A 20,389-nucleotide genomic window follows, 5' to 3' on the forward strand; every position below is an offset into this window, starting at 1 on the left:
TTTCCCTCCCCTTCCCCAGCCCGGCCGCCCGCGCAGAGCATTGTGGGACACAAACAAAGTGCCCCCAAACAGGCTGGAGTGAGCGGAGCGGCAACGGCCGCGGCGCCGGCCCGCACGCGCGCGGCGGCGGCTCCCTCCCAACCTCCCCCTCCCCTCCCCTCACTCCCCTTCCCCTTCCCCACCCCGCCGAGAAAAACGCGAGCCGTCGCCGCGCTCCCCAAACCGCCGCCTGCCCTCGGCCAACCGCCCCCAACGGCCGCCCGCGCGCGGCGCCCCGGGCCCCCTCGCTCCTCCCCTCAGGCCCCTCTGAGCGCCGCGGGTGCTTTCCTCCAGCCGCTTCGCACTCTCCCACCTCGCAGGCACGCTGCTGGTTGTACCGCCATGCCCCAGCCACAGGCTGTCCACGGGCCTAGGCGCGGCGGCCCGAGATAGGGTCCCCTCAGCCTCCCGGGGGAGGAGAGAGGCAGCGAGCCGCGCGCTCCGCCCCCTCCCCCCGGGCTGTCGCCGCCGCCGCCGCCACCTCGCCGCCTCAGCCTGGCGGGGAGGAGGAGGAGGAGCACCAGGCCTCCGGGCCCCGGCACCGCCGCCCGCAGGTAATGGGGAGGGGAGGGCGAGAGGGCCGCCCGGTCCCAGCGGGGGTCTGGGCCAGACACTTCTCGCCGCCTGTGTCTTCGGGGTGCGCCCGCCGAGGGGCTGACACCACGCGTCCCCCATCTGGGCGCTGGACGGAAAGGAAAGCCTGGTCTTGTTACCCCATCCGCTCCGGGAGACACCCCACAGGGTCCCCTCGGTGGCATTTAATCCTTCAGGGAGGAGACTAGCCTTGCCCACCCCCCACCCCCACCCCCCCCCAAGAGAAATCACCCCGATCTTTCAGGGTGTTCCCCATCATTTGCATGCCCGTTTGCCCCGACACCCTAACCCAAAGAAGGCAGAGGTGTTACCTCCTCTCACCTGGTCGAGCCTGAGACCTCACTGTTTTCCCCCTCTCCCCTGCTGCTTTTTCTCTGGTGCTGGAAAGAAAAGGATGGCACTTAAAAAATAATAACAGCGAGCACCTCTTTTTCTTCCCTACCTGAGGATCACTCTTCATCTAGTCATTTTCTGGTGGCCTAACCAGGAAAAGAGGTTACCTGCAAGTGAAATGACAAGTATATTAGAACTGATCAAAGGAAATTGCATCCTTGTGAGTTCTATGAATCTTAACCGGAATTTAAAAAAAGGACCAGTAATTGTATACTTTATTGGAACTTACAGAAATGAAGACAAAAACTTAAGTTTTTCAACACATAAGTAGATTATTGAGGTCAGGAAGAAATTCGCTTCCACTTATTTTCTTACAGTTTTATTCGGATATAGGCTAATACCATAAACAAACTGAACAGTTTGGTAGATGGAAAATAGTTTGGATACGTAAAAATTTTGTGATTTCCTTTTGCCTAGGCTTTCAGTTGGAATTATTGGATTAAAAAAAAGCATTATATAAATCTTCATTTCCCTCATTACTTCACATTGACTGCCAGTGGTTAATAATATTTAATTGTAGCTAATGTAGTTTCCTTATCACGCAATGTGAAAATCATGCTTTCCTGTAGTCTCGTATTTTAGGCTAACATTCATTAATTCTGGAAACCAGATTTATTTTGTGCAACACTGCTAGGCATTTTACATATGTGGTCTTATTTAATTCTCAGGACAACCTAATGACTTAGATACTATTCCTTGAATTTTATAGATGAGACATATTTAATGATAATTGCCTCATGCCCCACAACTAGAAGTGAAATTTGTACCCAGATATAATTCCAGTGTAGGAATATTTTCTACCTTGCTTTTCAGTACAGGTGCACTTTTAACTTTATCATGAAAAATTTGCCTTATGAAGTTGAGAAAAAAATAGTGAATACTCCACAACCTAGGGTCAGTAACATTTATTGTTTCCTGTCTTCTCCCTGTCTTTCTGTGCGTAACATTTGAAAGTAAGTTGTAAACATCAGGACCTTCAAATATTTCAGCATGTATTTCCTTAAAATAAGGACAGTCTTCTACTTAACCCCCATATCATTATCTAATCCATATGCAAATTTCCCCTTTATTCTAAAGCCTCCTTGAGAAATTTTTTCCCTTTGGTATTTGGTCAAGGTGAATACTTTGCATTTGATGATTATGCCTTTAGTCCCTTTTAAAAAGATTAGTACCCATCTCCTTTTTTTTCTGACACTTAGTTGGCCAAAGCAGTTGTCTTATAAATACTCCCACATTCGAGACTTACCTATTTCCTCATAGTGGCTTTTAATTTATTTCCCTATCCCCTTGAATTTTCTGTTACTGGAAGTTAAGTCTAAAGAAAAACTTGATTAGCTTGAAGTTAAACTTCTTTGGCAAGAATATTTTTAATAGGTAATACTATGTACTTCATATTGCTTCATAAATAGGGAGATAATGTCAGACTGCTACATTGTTAGTGATGCCAGATGACCACTAAAGTGGTGACTACCAAATCTGTTATAAGGGTGTGGTTTGCCTGTTTGTGATTTGTACACAGCCTTGGGGTAATACTTTGACACCAAGCAAATATCCTACCTTTTACTTAGTGATTTCAGCACTCCTTGGTGACTTTTGAGTAAATCACTTTTACTGGAGATTTTCTGTAAGAAAGATTTTCATCATTAACTAGGAGCAAACTAAAGTTCTTCCTAAAAAATGTGGACTAAATGCTTAATTTCTTCCCTTCAGGGATCAATATTCAGAGTAAAGGGTTAGAGAAATAATTACCCCAATGATGGCAAATGAGATTTTTTTCTTCCTTTTTTGCATGACACACTATGGACTCCTGGGTTTTAATGCATGCATTTTTTTGAATAAACCATTGCAGTCATTTTTCTTTTCGATGAAATTGCCCCACATTTGGACAGTAGGAACCCTTTCACCCTGGCTCCTGTGTCTTTTTTTTTTTTTTTTTTTTTTTTTTTAACTCCTGCTTGCCATTGAAGCACTCTTGGGGTGCTTTCTGGCACAAGGTACCCTACGCTTGCCTTGTTACTTTCTTTGCTCTGGATCTGGAATGGGTTGTTTAAGGAGTCTTGGTTCTTTTTGGTGAGAAATGGTATGTAGAAACCAAGATCAGGATGTTGGCATATTCATTGCTGCTGGAATATCATTGCTTCGAGGCCCTTTCAGAGGAGAGAACTGAAAAATGTTTTTTGCTTATTCAATCATACGTTCATAGTGATATATCCAATTCAGATTTAACATAGCAGACTTCTTTGATTTTATATTTGTCTCAAATGAAAATCTTGGTGCCTAATAGAATTAACATACTGAACTTTATCCTACTGTGTATACATGCAGTCATTTTAAAAATAACCGTAACAATATTCTACTATCATTAAACTTCCCCCAAATTTTAAGAGTTCTTTGCCCTTATTTTTGTCCTTAGAATATATTCTATGAAGGGTGTATAATGGGAATACTTAGGGTGTTCAGAAGTCCCTTGGAATATTTTTCTGTTTGTTTAGCTACCAATTTGATATGGTTCATTGGTTTTATTTATTATTTTAGAGTTGTATTTATTTTTGAATATGTAAAATACATGGTTCAAAAGACAAAATAATTTGTTGAAAGTATGGCTAAAGAAGTCTCACCCAAATTAATTTTTAAGATGAAGTATTCTTTATCTTTGCCATACCTTTTAATATCTAATATATATCTTAACTGCAGGAGGTTTATCAGTAGACAGAGTATGTTACTTGCTTGAAGTGATATAGGAGTAATTTTAAGTTTTGCAATTAGATTCTGATTCCTCTGGCAAAGAGAAAACATTAAGACTAATCTTCCAAGGTGAGCAGAAAAGTAGATTTCAAGCTTGTTTTTACAAGCTTCTACTTGAAAATCATGTCTTTAAAGAGGTATGTAGGTGGTGGAAGTTTTGTGTCTTTCATCCACTTGCATGCCACACAACAAAATTGACATACATGCTTTCTGCAGATATAAAAGGCATTTGGACATGTGATCAGTGACGACAGCACATTTTATTTGGATTGGGCAAAATTTTACAGAAATTATAATTATGTGTTCAAATGAGGGATTAGGAGGGAGCAGTGGTTATCTAAAGTGGGCAGAGCACAGTTAGGCAGTTTATCAATCACCTGTCACCCAGGTGCTAAAAAGCAAAAGATGAATGTTGAAAAAAAAAAAAATTAAAAAAAAAAAAAAGCAAAAGATGTGTCCAGTGTGTTTTCCTCGTGTATACCACAACTGCTTTTGGTAACAGAGTGAATATAGATTTCCTTAAAGGAGTGGAGTGGGAAAATGGAGAATGCATGTGCTTTGGACCTATTCCCCCTCATTCTCTCTTTGATCTCAGTAAAATAGATTTCCCAATATTATTAGAACACAAAGTAGGAGGGAAATGCCACAAATAATTGCATAGGTATGTATAACTACATAACAAGTAGAACCTATTGTGGGTAGACTGAATGGACGAATATGCTAATGATGATAATTGCTAACGTTTGTTGTGCCCTTTCAAAAAGCCAGCATTGTACTAAACATTGCATACAACATCTCGTTTAAATTTCACATTAACTCTTGATATCGCCTAATATCTTATTTAGCAAGTGAGGAAACTGATATCCAGGTTTCAAACTCAAGTCTGTCATCAGAATTAGCATTTTACTACTTTGGTACACCTCATAGCTAAATGTAACGGGTAATAAAATATATTTTCATTCACCATGAATTAAAGGAATTATATGGTTGATGTTTGTCCTGTAGCAACACCGAAGATTACATGCCAAGAGCCCCAAGTGCTTGTCAGGTTTATTATACATCCTTAGTATTACTATCAGACTTTGCTTCAGAAACTGCATAGTTTAGGAGATGCCTTGGTGGCTCAGTTGTTTGAAAGTCCAGTCCAACTCTTGATTTCAGCTCAGTTCCTGGTCTCTAGGTTTGTGGGATCGATCGCCGTATCGGGCTCTGTGCTGACAGTGTAGAACCTGCTTGGGATTCTCCCTCTCTGTCTCAAAAATAAATAAACTTTACATAGTACAACATCAGAAAGCAAGATGGATTGGCAGATGGATAGGTATGTGATAAATCAAGTATTATAATGTTAATGGTAGAATCTAGGTATGGTTATGCAAGCATTCATTTGTAAAGTTCTTTAAATTTCTGCTTTGTCTGAAATTTTTCATAATAAAATGTTGGAGGGAGTGATTAACAGTATATTGTAATTATAAGACAATTTTGATGGCTGTATAAAAACCAGTAACGAGCGATATCCTCTATGCCTAGAATGGTTCTCTTAAACTTTTAGTATGTGTTCCTAGCCTATAAAGGATAAAACACTTGTCACTGAAAGTGGTCAAGCATCAAAGGCTCTTTTAAAGGGGTTTTCTTCATTAGTTAGGGGATCCCTAATTAAATAGGCTCCTTCCGGCTATAGTTTTTTTAATATCTTTAAAAATATTACATATATCAAATGTATGTATATATTTTTCCCCTTGTAGTTTTCTGATATTTTGTAGACTGCTATTGAGCATACTTTTCATATAAACTTTATGGGGAGTTTTTACTTTAAAAAAAATTTTTTAACCTTTATTTTTGAGAGACAGCACAAGTAGGGGAGGGGCAGAGAGAGAGAGAGAGAGACACACAAAATCTGAAGCAGGCTTCAGACTCCCAGCTATCAACACAGAACCCCATGCAGGCTGGAACCCACAAACTGTAAGATCATGACCTGAGCTGAAGTCGGACACTCAACCGACTGAGCCCCCTTCCCCCCCTCCCCCCCTCCCCTCCCCCCCAGGGCCCCCCTAGGGTGTTTTTACTTTAAATGCCCCACATTGATGACCAGATAGTGGACACTTAACTGACTGAGCCCCCCAGGCACCCCTGGGGTGTTTTTACTTTAAATGTCCCACGTTGATGACCACAACAGATGATTCTCCAGATACCTAAGAATGATTGGGCAAAATTTATCCCCTGTTAAACTGAAAGCCACGTTGGTTTTTTTGTTCTTTATGTTAGAAATACATCACCCCATTTTAGGCAATGAGCTGGAAGTCTCTAGATTCTTAGTCACAGGATCTAAAATAGTGATTGTATACATTAGATTTATATTATACTCCTGCTTGAAGGTACATTGACTATTACATTAATTTCTTCACTAACATTATTAGTGCCAAAGGTGAACTTAGCACATTTTTACATAACTCATTGTGGAGTAAATCACGGACTTGTATCATCATGGTATGTCGTATTGATAATTCCTTCTTAGAATAGTGAAAACCAGTGGACGAAAATGTGTCACTCTTCTTGGAGAACATTGTCCTTGTTTCCACATTGAATGTTCTCCTATTTTAATAATTTTTAGTATAGCTTTTAAAACTTACAATTGGTTTATACCTACTCAATTTATAGCTTCTGTATTCTGTATTGCTATCCTACAGCTATTAAAATGTATGTATTTCTATGTGTTGAAGGAATTGGCTATTCATTTGGCTTTGATTGTTTTGGATGTATTCAGCACAACTACAGACGTGTTGGGGTAACATATAACCAAGACTGAATCTCTGGAATCAGAATTTTGTGGAACTGCCCCTCTGGCCTCTGAAGCAAATTTAGATTTAACTGATTTCCTCTTAATTTAGATCTTAACTTGCTAAGTGTCTGATCCTCACTATTAGCAGGAAAAGCAAGCATATTCAATACTAGTTTCTATTAAATATCTTATTTGTGCTCTTTGATAAAATTGGGACATCTTTGGTCTAAACAAAAATTAAATGTATGAGTTTTCAGGGACTCAGACATACCTACTTTGCTTCCATTTAGTATTTCTTTTACTGGTGGTATTTACTGGTGTGTGTGTGTTTATCTTTTTGTCCTTTTTATGTTTTGACTACCTGAATTTTACTTTTTTTTTTTTTTTTGGCTCTTTGTTTTTCTCCTTTCTTCTTTGGATCTGCCAACACTGCTCACTTTTTTTTGTGACTTTCTGTTACTGTATGAGCACAGTTGCTTTTATATTTGGTGCCTTTTGCGTGCCGTATAAAACTATACAAACCATACTTCTGTGAGAATTGTTTGTATTACAGGAGTCACTGCCTCTGTTTTTTTGGCCAACTTGGTATTATGTCTTCCTCATTTCTTTCTACTTTGCTCAGCTAGGTTTACTTTGAGAGCCAGTACAGAATAGTGTTAAGAGCAGACTGGGTTCAAATCTTGACTCTTTTACTTACTACTTGTGTGGTCTTGGGCCAGTTCCCTTAACTTTGTGCTTTGTTTTCCTTATTGGTAAAATGAAGATGCCACGGGATACCTATTCCAAGATTGTGTGAGAATTAATTTTTTTAATATGCAAAAAGTACTTAGAACAATGCCTGGTACATATTGACTACTATATAAGTGTTAATATTGACTTGTGATTATTGTTCTTTTTTAAAGAACAATTCAAAGTCATTGATTATTTTTTTTTACAGTTTATTGAGATAAAACTCAAAAACCATAGATTATTGCCACCACAAATTTGTGGTCTCCCAGTTTTATTTGGGTCTTTCAGTACCTCCTAGCCGTCCTTCTGGGTTTTTTATCTCCATACATTTCTCATGTTTCATTTTCCTCAAAATTGTACTTTATCTCCTCTCTTCTCAGCATTCTACCTCTACCTATAGTTTCAAAGAGAAATAACATAAAAGCCAAAGCTGTCAGACAAGAACTCTCACTACTTGTCACCACCCACCTATAAACTGTAACTGCACCCTTCCTTGAACTCTTTTTTCCTGTCACTGGGTCTCCTGTTTAAGGCTAATTTTTTCACTCAGGCATTGAATCCAGTTTCTCCCTGTCCAGGGACCTTGTGTTGTCTGTTATCACTGTTTCCTGTATCTTCAACTTTTCCTTTTTCTCTGAGTCTTTTCCAACAACTATCAAAACAATCTCTATATTTTACCACAATAAAAATAATAAATCTGGGGGAAAAGCATTCTCTAGTTTCTCCCATTCTATAAAAATACCAGCATCCTCCCTTGAGCCCTTATTTCCCTCCAGTGAACTCCCTTGCTCTATCTTTAGAAGCAGACTTCTTCAGATTGGATTGTCTATACTCACAGTTTTTACTTCCTCATTTCTGTACATTCTTTATCAATTGCAGTCTAACTCTCTACTATGTGCTATTATAAGGTCATCAGTATTTCCTTGTGATTATATTGAATAGACTGGTTTATATCTTATTTGACCTATCAGCAGCATTTGACACTGAAAACCACTCCTTGAGATATTCTGCACCCTTGGTTTTTGGAATATTCTACCATCCTGGTCATTCTGCATATCTTTTCCAGGTTTTCTTTTTGCTATCTCCCACCCACTTTTTCCTCCTCTGTTTTTCCTCATCATTCTAGCTGAAGGTTTATCAATTTTGCATTGTAGCTAAAGATTCTCTTTAAAGAACCATTTTGACTTTAATTTGTTCTGTGCTCTATTTCCTATTCAATGGTAGAAGCCTAGGCCATTGATTTTTTTTAATTTTGTTTTAATTTTTTAATTTATTTTTAATTTAGAGAGCACCTGTGTGAGTAGGGGAAAGAGCGGGGGCCGGGGGGGGGGGGGAGCGAGGGCGGGAATCTTAAGCAGGCTCCATACTCAGCACAGAGCCAAATGCAGGGCTTCATCCCAGGTCCCTGAGATCATGACCTGAGCCGAAATCAAGAGTCAAGATGCTCAACCAACTGAGCCACTCAGGCGCCCTGATTCATTTTAATTGCAGTGAAATATACATTTACATATTTATTTCCTTAACTATTTTTAAGTGTACAGTTCAGTAGCATAAAATACATTCACATTGTTATGCAACCATCACCACCATTCATCTCTAGAACTCTTCTCATCTTGCAAAACTGTAACTCTGTACCCATTAAATAATAACTTTCCATTCTTCCCCCTCCCTAAGCCCCTGGCAGTCATCCTTCTACTTTATCTCTATGTCTCTGACTACTCTGGAAACCTCATATCACCATCATACAATGTCCTTTGGTGACTGACGTATTTCATTTAGCATAATATCCTCAGGACTTATCCGTATTGTAGTGCCTATCAAAATCCCTTCATTTTTAAGACTAAATGATATCCCATTGTATGTATATATCACATCTTGTTTATCCATCATCTGTTGACGACACTTGTAGTATCTCTACCTTTTGGCCATTGTGAATAATACTCCTATGGATATTTGCATACAAATAGATGTTCATGTCTCTGCTTTCAATTCTTTTGGGTATATACCAGAAGTAAAATTGCTGGATCATATGATAATTCTATTTTTAAGTTTTTATGCACCCCAATACTGTTTTACACAGTGGCTACACTTACATTCCTACCATTGGTGCACAAGGATTTTTTTCCTCCACATCCTCACCAACACTTGTTATTTTCTGTGTGATTTGTGATTTTTTATTTAATCGGAGTCATCCTAATGGGAGGTGGCAGGGTGTATGGTCATAGGCCATTGATTTTTTTTTTTTAGACATTCTTTTCTAATATGTATATTGAAAGCTATAATTTTTACCCTAAGCACTGCTTTAGCAGCATCCCACAAATGTTAATAATGTATTTTAATTATTACTCAATAAAAAATACTTTTCTGTTTCCCTCATTGATTCCTTCAATAAACCTATGGATTATTTCAACATTTTATTTCCAAATATTTGAGGTTTTCTCGATAACTCATTGATTTCTAATTGTGTGTATATGTAGAGAGAACACTTTTGTGTGCATTCATTACTTTAAAATTTATTAAGATTTGTCTTATGGCCCAGCATATCTGTTTTGATAAGCATACTGTGTTACACTTGAAAAGAATGTGTATTCTGCACTATAAATATCAAGTCAAGGTGATTGGTGGTATTGGTCAGATCTTTTTATGTCTTCACTGACTTTTTTTTGGAAGGGGGTCCAATTCTACCAGTTATTGAAAGGGGTATTAAAATTTCCAAGTATTTTTACGGGTTGTCTTTCTCCTTAATTCTGTCAGTGTTTGCTGCTTGTATTTTAAAGCATTGTTATTATTAGGTGCACACACATTTCTTATTGTTACACACCTCTATATCTCTGGTAATATTTTTGTCTTGAAGTCTATCTGATATTAAAAATATCACTCCAGGGGCGCCTGGGTGGCTCAGTCGGTTAAGCGTCCGACTTCAGCTCAGGTCACGATCTCGCGGTTTGTGAGTTCGAGCCCCGCGTCGTCGGGCTCTGGGCTGATGGCTCAGAGCCTGGAGCCTGCTTCCGATTCTGTGTCTCCCTCTCTCTCTCTGCCCCTCCCCCGTTCATGCTCTGTCTCTCTCTGTCCCAAAAATAAATAAATGTTAAAAAAAAAAAAAATCACTCCAGCCAGTCTTTACTGTTTGCATGGTATATCTTCTAACATACCTGTGTCCTTTTATTTATTTATTTCTTATAAAGAGCATATAGTTGGGCTTGCATTTTTAATCCTATTCTGCCTTTTATTTTTTTTATTTTTATTTTTTTTTTTTGATGTTTATTTTTATTTTTGAGACAGAGACAGAGCATGAACAGGGGAGGGGCAGAGAGAGAGGGAGACACAGAATCGGAAGCAGGCTCCAGGCTCCGAGCCATCAGCCCAGAGCCCGACGTGGGGCTCGAACTCACGGACCGTGAGATCGTGACCTGAGCTGAAGTCGGACGCTCAACCGACTGAGCCACCCAGGCGCCCCCTATTCTGCCTTTTAATTGAAATATTGAGTTCGTTAAAATTTAGTGTAGTTAAATCAAGTCCACAATCAAATTGTTGGAAGGGTTGGTTCCTTCTGAGGGAAGGAATCTATGAGGGAACTATCTATTCTTCGGTAATTTTTTTTTTAATGTTTGTTTATTTTTGGAAGGGAGAGAGATACAGAGTGTGAGCGGGGAGGGGCAGAGAGAGAGAGATGGAGACACAGAATCTGAAGCAGGCTCCAGGCTCTGAGCTGTCAGCACCGAGCCATGGGATCATGTGAGCCGAAGTCGGATACTTGACCGACTGAGCCACTCACCCAGGCACGATCCCTTCTATGCCTTTCTTCTTGCCTCTGGCTTGTGGCAGTATACCTCCAGTCCTCACTTGTTCTTCCTGTGTGTCATATCCCCTTTATATAATGACATCCTAATTACATCATTTTAACTTGATTACCTTTGTAGAGAGCCTGTTTCCCAATAAGGTAACATTCTCAGTTGTGGGGCATAAGACTTCAACATATTGGACAGGGAGGAGACAAGATTGAATCCATAATAAGACACATTTATAGTTCAGCAGTAGGGACACCTGGGTGGCTCAGTCGGTTGAGCGTCTGGCTCTTGATTTCTGCTTGTGTGATGATATCACAGTTGGGTTTGTGAGTTTAAGTCCCACGTCAGGCTCTGCACTGGCATTTCAGAGCTGGCTTGGGATTCTCTCTCTCTTCCTCTCTCTCTGCCCCTCCCCTGCTTGTGCTTTCTCTCTCTCAAAATAAAAATAAAGTTGGCAGCAGTGCAAAGGCCTGTTGGGTAAAGCCACTGTACTTGTGTACATATCTTAAAACAAACACATTGGAACTCCAGTAGTTGATGTGAGCACTTAAAAACTCTTTAGGGAAAAAAAAAAGAACTCTTTAAATGCTAATTAACTAAAACTGACTTGAATTTAACTTGCTCCTGTAAGGATCTGTGAATAAGACCCGACTTCAAGCTTTCTTTCTAGTAATAATGAATTGATGTTAAAGCTGATACTCCTTGTGTATTATGATTGAATCCTTGTGAATGGCAACATGATGGGATAGGGGAAGGGACTGGGAATTTGAATTTTTTAGTCAGACCTCTGTTCAAATCCTGTTCTTATTTATTTATAGGACTGCAGGCAAGTTAACTTAACGTTTAGTTTCACGTTAATTTAACGTTCACTACTTTCTCTGAATTCTGAGCCAAGAAAGAGATAAAGACACTTGGTGAGTTAATCAATCTATATTAACTTCTCTTCTCTTGATACAGAAATTAACAATTAGCGTGACTCTGGCTACCAGCAATGAGAGGAAATTCTAATAGTTGAGTGTTACAAGTTTAACTGATTTATTGTTTTAGTCCAGGTAAATCTCAGTCTCTTAAATTCTGAACTAAGAAGGACTTCCTCATGTAGCAAAATGATTGAAATCTTTGTTTGATTATAAAATATGGCTAGTTATAAAAGTTAAATGATTTCTTTATAGCTCAGATACAGAAATCTCTTTGAAATTCTTCCTGAAAACATTAATAAACACTTAAGGAAGACTATTGGAAAATAAACCATCATCAAATTAAAGATCACATATACTTTATAAGTGTTCAGAGAAAGTAAAAGTGTTCTCAAATATGAGTACTCATGTGAATCCATTCTAAAAAGTGTACTTCCTTTCATAGAAAAATACATATATTTGGTTTTGCTTAGACTGACAACAGAATAACAAGTTTTCTTAGAACAAAATTTAAAATTGTGGTACTATAATATTTGTAAAGGAAAAAAAAATCTTGATTCTCAGGAAAATAATAGTGAAAAACATACTATTGTAACTTAATAAGTTTTTAGAGAGAGAAGTAATTGAGTAGCAATTTTCACTAGTTCCTTCATATTCTGTGTAATTTTAGCGTGAGGTTTTTACTTTGAGTTATGGCTCTTCTGTTCTTAAACCAGCTGTTTTAACAGGTTTTCTATAAAATATTTGCATGTTGTGTATGTTAAACTCTTTACTTCATGTATTTTGTTTCAAGTTTTATTTTGTTGTTGTTTGCAGTTACACTTTTATTAATAATGTAATTCAATGTAAAAGAATATGTTTATTCCAGAAATAAGCACCATAAACCACAAACGTTTCTTCCAACATTCTTTAATTGCCCTTTCTGTTAGGCATTTATAGAATGCACACAACCTCAGTCTCTTAAGTAGCATGTGGATCTAGAAGACAGCAAGATCTGTAAACAGTTGATCATCTATTATACGTAAGCTACTGAGGTAGAGCAATGATCCTTTTGTGGCCATAAAGGGATGCCCAGTGAGAATCACTGCACTATAATTAGTGTTACTAGAAAGAATATGTAAATGGTATAGAAAAAGAAATTATTAAGAACCTCCATATAATGTCCACATGAAGATTTTACACAAATGTTCATAACAGCTTTATTTGTAATAGTCTCAAACTGGAAATAACTCAAACGTCTGTCAACAGTTAAATGATAAACAGATTCTGGTATATCTATACAAATAGAACAGCACTCAGTAATAAAAAGCCAGATTCTTGAGCCCAACAACATGGATGAATCTCAATAATTATACCCAGTGAAAGAAGCCAGATAAATAAGAAAGTCTATATTATATAATTCTATTAATGTAAAATTCTAGAAATGTAGCTAATCTAAAATGAAAAGCAAATCGTTAGTTCCTGAGAAGAGTAGGAGGGAGAAATTGCAAAGAGGCACAAATGTCTAGGGGTCATGGAAATTTTCCGTGTCTTGATCGTAGTGATGATATATGTTAAAACTGATCAAATTATACACTGTATTATACAGTTTATTGTACAGAAGTTCTAGCTCAAGCACTTATGAAATGATTTTTAAAGAACACGGGTATGATTGATTTCATAAATATATTGGAATTGTCCTTGGAGAGGAGACAGAGTATAATCCCTGGTAAACCTAAATTGATATTATATCAACTGCCAAATTAGTGGTCAAGACAGAAAATACTGCAGGAGTTAGATGGAGGGAAAGGCAGCATAGCTTAATAATAAAGTAAGGACAGGATGTAATTAAAGTCAGAGTTTCTGATTTTAAGCCCCTGTTAGGCCACTTATTTTCTCTGATATTATTTTTCTTTAAAGAGTTTTCCTTTATCTACTTCAGAAGGTCTTTAAGATCCAAAGAAAATATATTTGAAAGCATATTGTAATCTAAAAAGTGACATACAGAGGTACCTTGGTGGCTCAGTCAGTTGAGTGTCTGGCTCTTGGTTTTGCCTCAGGTTATGATCTCACAGTTTTAGTGAGTTCAAGCCCCCAGTCGGGCCGACAGTGTGGAGCCTGCTTGGAATTCTCTCTCTGCCCCTGCTCACGGTTGGTCTCTCTAAATCAATCAATAAAAACTTTAAAATAGAAAATAAAAAGTGACATACTAATGAGAGGTATTGCTGATAATCTAGGGTAGAAGGAAGAGGAAATAAAGTAGTATTTGACCTGTTGAGAGCAATGAGGAGGGAATTCCAAAAAGGGATGAAACCTACAGAAGTGGAAATTATATATAATTTGAGAATGAGTCAAAATCAGTTTGGAGCAAATAGTTAATATTGGAGAGTAGAAAGGGAAAGATAACAGCCTAAAGCATCTAAAAATGTAGAGTGAAGAGATATGAAACAGTAAGAAAGATTAGCATCAGGATATGGTTTTCTGTTTATTAGCCCTATGATTTTGAATAAGTCAGTTCTTCTCAGCTTCAGTTTCCTCACCAATTTAATGGGAAGAGGATAATCTGCCTTATCTCAAGGGCTTTGTATATTGAAATCAATATCAAATGTATATGAAAGTGCTGAAAAGAACAAAGTGTACTGTTTAGTTTCGTGTGGTGGGACCCCAAGGTTGCTCAGTCAAACATTCAACTCTCAATTTCAGCTCAGGTCATTATCTTACAGTTGGTGGGATTGAGCCCCGTATCAAGCTCTGTGCCGACAGTACGGAGCTTGCTTGGGATCCTTTCTCCCCCCCCCCCCCCCCCCCCCCCCCCCCCCCGTTCCTCTTCCACTCACATTCTCTTGCATTCTCTCTCTTAAAATAAATAAACTTAAAAAAAAAAGTTCTGAAATGAGAATTTAAGAATAAAGAGTTGTTTTGTGTGATAAGGCATGAGGTAAGTGTGGACTCAGATGATTATATTTAGAAAAAAAATTTTTTTTTTTTTTTTAATTTTTTTTTTCAACGTTTATTTATTTTTGGGACAGAGAGAGACAGAGCATGAACGGGGGAGGGGCAGAGAGAGAGGGAGACACAGAATCGGAAACAGGCTCCAGGCTCTGAGCCATCAGCCCAGAGCCCGACGCGGGGCTCGAACTCACGGACCGCGAGATCGTGACCTGGCTGAAGTCGGACGCTTAACCGACTGCGCCACCCAGGCGCCCCTAGAAAAAAAATTTTTAATGTTTATTTTTGAGAGAGAGAGTGTGTAAGTGGAAGAGGTGCAGAGAGAGAGACACAGAAACCAAAGCATGCTCTGAGCTGTCAGCACAGAGCCCGATGCGGGGCTCGAACCCATGAACTGTACGGTTATGACCTGAGCCGAAGTCCAGTGCTTAACCTACTGAGCCACCCAGGTGCCCCATGATGATTATATTAGAGAATATTTGAATAATGGTGAAGGATTAATTCGAGGTTGGTGAGGCTAAAGGCAAGGAGACCAGTCAGAATGTTTGCAGGTGCCCCATGATGATTATATTAGAGAATATTTGAATAATGGTGAAGGATTAATTCGAGGTTGGTGAGGCTAAAGGCAAGGAGACCAGTCAGAATGTTTGAGTAGTCCAAAGCAATGACTAATGAAGAAAGGAAAGGATGGATTTGAGATCGGTTTCAGAGACCAAGTCTATGTTAGGAAGAAAAGGGAAAGATAAAAGTTGTATTTGTTTCCTGTGTCTGTTGTAATAAATATCACAAAGTGGAAGGCTTAAAGTAACAAAGGAGGGTCCCTACATGGCTCAGTTGGTTGAGTATCTGACTCCTGATTTCAGCTCAGGTCATGATCTCACGGTTCCTGGGTTCAGGCCCCTCATTGGATTCTGTACTGACAGTGTGAAGCCTGCTTGGGATTCTCTCTCCCTCTTTTTCTGCCCCCCCCTTCTCTGTCAAAATAAACATTTTTAAAAAATAATAAGGAGCCCCTGGGTGGCTCAGTCAGTTAGCATCATACTCTTGGTTTCAGCTCAGGTCATGATCTTGCAGTTTGTGGGATCGAGCCCTGCATTGGGCTCTGTGCTGGTGGCGTGGAGCCTGCTTGGGATTCTGTCTGTCACTCAAATAAAAAAACATTAAAAAAATTTTTTTAATAATAATAACAAAGTAACAAACGTACTCTCTCACAGTTTTGGAGCCCAGAAGTTCAAAATCACTATCACTGCCATGAAATCAAGGTATTGGCAGGTACCCACTCCTACTGAGTGGCTTCCATATGGCTCTAGGGGCAAATCTATTCCTTGCCTCTTCCAGCTTCTGGTGGCTGCAGGCACTCTATAGCTTGTGGCCACAATACTCTAATTTCTGCTCCATCTTCACATCACCTTCTCCGATGGGTGTCAGATTTCCTTTTATCTCTCTTATAAGAATGCTGTTGTTTGTATTTAGGGCCTACCTGGATATTCCAGGCAATTTCCTTAAGATACTTAACCATACCTGTAAAGTCTTTGCCATAATAGTAACTTTTGCAAACTCCAGGGATTAGGACACAGACGTATTGGGGAGAGTGACCTTTTTAAGTCATAGATGACTCCCAGGTCTTTTGCTTTTGTATTGGTGGTCTCATTGGCCAGAGAACTTCAAGAGGAAGTCTTCACATACGTGAGGAACGATGATGAATTCATTTGGGCCTGTTGAAGTACATCTGTATATGAATATTCATTTTGGGGTCAGAAAACCTGAATCAAGTGACTTAAACATTGAGGACATTTATTATTTCACACAAAAACAAAACAAGAAATCCTGGAGTAAGATAGCTTCAGAGTTGGTTATTCAGCAATTCAATGACCTCATTAAGAACCCAAGTTCTCAACTTTTTGCTTTGCTATCCTTAGGTTGTATCTCTCCTTATGGTTCCAAGATGGCCCCCATAATTCTAGGCTTTAAATTCAGGGATGAAAACACCTAGCTGGCTAGTTTTGTGTGCTTGTTTATTGTTGTTGCTGTTCAAATAAGCAGCTCTAACTCCTGGGACTCCAGCAGGTTCTATTCCTCTTAGCCAGGTAAACATTTTCCTTGACTATCTTTGACCTAAATAGAGCTATTACATCTACATTGCAAATTTGTTGAAGCAGATAGCATGTGTATACACATGTGCGTGCGCGCGCGCGCGCGCGCGCGCACACACACACACACTACTCCTCTATGATGGTCTTAAGTGACAGTGGATTTTAGTACTTTTTTTTTTTTAAGTTTTTATTTATTTTGAGTAGTTGGGAGGATCCGAGGAGGGCTCCATACTGACAGCAGATAGCCTGATGCGGGGCTTGAACTCAAAATCCTGACCTGAGCCGACATCAGACGCTTAACCAAATGAGTCACCCTGGGGCCCCAAGATTTTAGTACCTTCTGATGTGCAGATTTGAAGATAAGGAACCAACTTTTTCTGGGCTTGATCAGAATTTAAGCAGCCCATTCACCTTGCTTAGCCTTTAAGTTCTTGTCTGCAGATTTCTAACCATTTCTTGATTTAACATTAAACATTAAAGTAGTGGATAGTGTGGTGTGGGGACTCTCCTGGGAATCCTCAGAACCTTTCAGAGGGTTTACAACATCAAAACGGTTTTATAACAGTGTTAAGATATTAAGGTATAATTAAATTAATTATATAAAGATATAATTTTTTTAGTTTAGTTTTTTTTTCCCCCCAAGTAATCTCTACACACAATGTGGAGCTCAGACTTAACAGTTTCAGGATCAAGTGTCTCATGGTCTACCAACTGAGCCAACTAGGTGCCCCCCTCCCACCCCACCCCCACACACCTCCCCCATTACCTGTTTGTCAACACTTTCAACGTTCTTCTGGTTTTTGGTGTTTATTGACTTTGCTGGATTTAACAATATCCATAAACACTTCAAAATGAAGCATGGAGAGAGCAAACAGAGCAAAGACTTAAATGACCATGCAGGACCATTTTATATCATCTCTTGGAAGTAGGCATATTTAACAGTCTTGCTCCTGAGTATGACTTTGATTTATCAATAAAAGTTGATTAGTAGGGAAGTATCTATAATTTTTCTGAATTTGCCTGTGAAGGGATGGTAGCTGAGAGAAGATTTCCAGGTTTTAGCAGGAGGCAAGGGGGTGACTCAAAAATGAATACTAGATTTTAAGCTCTGGGTGACTGGGCAATTCAAAGTACCCATCGTTAACAAAATTAGAAATTCTCCATGAAATATCAGTTGAGAATTTAAGTTCAGTTTTGGATGGTGAATTTGAAACGTGGCAAACACATTCAGAAGTAATTGTCTAGTGCTTTAGCTGGTCATTAGAGACCCAGAATTGAAGTTCAGGAATTCAGCCAGAGTTGACAAGAGTCAAAGATCTATCAGTAAGGATAGTTCATCTATTACTCAGTTCTGTTCCATATTGTGTACATACTGTGTGCTAGGCATTGTGTGCTTTCCATATGCTCATTTAATCCTGATTAAGATCCAGATCTGTCTGAACTACAAAGCTTCTTAGTATACATGCTGTCTCCAGGCAACATTAGAATATTAATTGGTAACAAGTATAGTGAAATTAATAAAGCTAAACTATATCTGAGGTGGAGAAATTTGTTACCGGGTTTGGGCAATGTGAAAAACTATAATTCTTTTAATTAATACATAGTGCTGTGTCAAAAGATTGAACATACATCCTTATAACTATGTTTGTAGTTAAAAGAGACAGGGCATATCTAGAATTCAAAGCCTCAGCAGAAATTGAGTTATGATGTGAGGTATGTATATATATATATGGTTTATTAGGAAGATTTGAGCTGGTAAGTTCGTTAAAAAATTAAAGCTAATAGTGTTTTTAAAAGACTTTATTGTCGATTTTTATATTTATGGATTAAAAAGTTGTTTTTTAAATATTTATTTTGGGGAGAGCCCAAGCGGGGGAGGAGGAGGATCCGAAGCAGTCTCTGTGCCGACAGGCTGACAGCAGCAAACCCGATGCGGGGCTTGAATTCACAAACCTCAAGATCATGACCTGAGCCTAAGTCGGATGCTCAACCGACTAAGCCACCCAGGTGCCCCTATACATTGAAAAGTTGTAACTGTAGATAGATGTATTTCCCCTGGACATTCAGATGATCAGAATAGGCTAATGTTTGGTATTTTCACACTTTTTTTCTCTCCATAGTGTTTTACAACAAATATTACGACTAAGATTCAGCTTTCACAATTCTGGCTCAATAGCAGTTTTTTTTTTTTTTTTTTTTTTTTTTCAGACATTGTTTTATTATAGAATTTGACATTGTATCAGTTTGACGATTTAGAAAGATATTTACTGCAATGACTCTTAACTTTTTCCCACCTGAGTCTGGCTTTTTTAGTTGTATAAAAGCAGTTTGTCACTTTCAGGATAGTTCATTACTAATTTGAACAGATTGAATAGGAGTTCTAGAAGTAGTAAGATAAAAATTTTATTCTAATAAGAACAGTTGTTCCTGTGTGGAAACAATTATTCTTACACTATTACCAAAGCAATGGAAAGAGTTCTTGTCACAATTTAGTAATACTGGCTCCAAGTTCTGTTTTTAACTGATTTTGTACAAAACAGTAGATTCCCAAGAACCAAGTAATCTAGGTTCTACTCTCATTTTCCATTAAGTTATTGACTTGGTTAACCCTTCTGGGCTTTCTTAAACAATTTTTTAAATTTTTTTTTTATTTTGAGAGAGGGCCTCGGCATGCGAGCAGAGGGAGAGGGAGAATCCCAAGCAGGCTCCACGCTCAGCTCAGAGCCCGACACAGGGCTTAGTCCCACCAACTGTGAGATCATGACCAGAGCGAGAATCAAGAGTCAGACACTTACCCAACTGAGCTACCTCTTTAACTTCTAAGATAATGTTTAGGCCACGAATAATATCTATGGTATAGAAGAGTGAAAACTCTCAGTCCCAGAGTCAGACCTGTCTGGCATATGGTTCCTCTGAAGACAATATAGGAGTGACTGTATCAAAACACATTGTTTCTCCATAGTCTGTCTACAAAGACTGATAATCTCCAGAGTTGATACAGGTTCTGTTCTTGACCAACTTTAGTCAGGGTCCTCAGAGTAGCAGATCTTACCAGAGGTTTTGTGATAGATTTTTTATCCATTGTGAGTTAAAGCTGGAGCTTAAGAAATGGAGCTTCCGAGGCTTTATTGCCCCATCCTGTGTAAAGAACTTTTACTAAGGTGGTTGTGACAATTACGAATTATTCGTGTGTGATTATTATGGTTACTTCAGTTTCATTTTATCCATGAGTAAATTCTTTTAAATGTTTTATTTATTTTTGAGAGAGAGCACAAGTTGGGGAGAGTCAGAGACAGAGGGAGACACAGATCTGAAGCAAGCTTTAGGCTCTGAGCCGGGCTTGAGCCCACAAACCTCAAGATCATGACCTGAGCCAAAGTGGGATGC

General features: G+C 38.8%; 1 protein-coding gene across 2 annotated transcripts in view; it reads left to right on the forward strand.

Moving 5' to 3' along the window:
* Positions 1-455: 455 nt before the first annotated feature.
* Positions 456-20,389, forward strand: part of ZBTB44 (zinc finger and BTB domain containing 44) — a 70,672-nt gene continuing 50,738 nt past the window's right edge. The window contains exon 1 of one of the 2 annotated variants that reach the window (XM_086678659.1): positions 456-593. The gene's annotated coding sequence lies outside the window, so the exon portion shown is untranslated. The remainder of the gene's footprint in view (positions 594-20,389) is intronic. The other variant, XM_086678660.1, reaches the window with a different exon arrangement.

The sequence above is a fragment of the Puma concolor genome, chromosome D1, assembly GCF_028749965.1.
Source record: "Puma concolor isolate L17-30 chromosome D1, mPumCon1.1.hap2, whole genome shotgun sequence".
NCBI classification, from domain to species: Eukaryota; Metazoa; Chordata; class Mammalia; order Carnivora; family Felidae; genus Puma; species Puma concolor.